Below are 782 nucleotides of genomic sequence, written 5' to 3' on the forward strand. Positions count from 1 at the left end.
GTCCATCCAGGGAGCTGGGGTGTCAAACCCTCTGATTGAATTAGTGTGGCTAATTTAGATGGAGCTAAAAGGGAATGAAAAGTAAAGTAACCAGAAATGAGATTATTTTTCAAGGTACATTTAACTGCCTGTGACATTTGAGAGCGTGAACCTTCGACAGAAATAAGCAAGGCCCATTTGTCTGAGAGTTGAAATATTTAATTCCCAGGAAGACAGACCCAATTTTTCAGATTATAATAATTATTTTACACTTGATCAGCAAGAGGGAGAAGCTTTGAGCTGACATAATAGAAAAGTCAAACAGGAAAGGTAATGACAAATTGACTGTGCACTGGAAAACCCTGCACAACCACAGAGGTGAGCAGCTTTGGGATGGGGGTTGAAGGATTTAGGATCAGCAACTTGCCTACGCTGGCAGAATATGGGTTTTACCCTCATATTTTCCTTTTTCAGAGTAAAAAAACAAGAGCCTTGGTCCATTTTGTCCCTTTTGACCCCACTTTTCAAGGTTTCTGGAGATTTAGCTAAGCAGAAAGCATAACAAGAGACCAGGTTTGGAAAAATAATCTTGATCCAGAAACATCTTGGGTGAAGTCGGAAGCTCTCAGGTAGCACCTCCACCACCCAGCTCAGTGAAACCCTTGTGTCAGGTACCACCCATGTGTTTATTGGTGCTGCACATCTCCAGCCCCATCACTTCTCAGTGCTCCTGCTCTCCATTCCAACGGTACCGCTCAGCTCTCCACATCCAACTTGATTTATAACTCTCTAAAGTCAAGGGA

Source organism: Antrostomus carolinensis, unplaced genomic scaffold (genome assembly GCF_000700745.2).
Source record: "Antrostomus carolinensis isolate BGI_N321 unplaced genomic scaffold, ASM70074v2 scaffold7309, whole genome shotgun sequence".
NCBI classification, from domain to species: domain Eukaryota; kingdom Metazoa; phylum Chordata; class Aves; order Caprimulgiformes; family Caprimulgidae; genus Antrostomus; species Antrostomus carolinensis.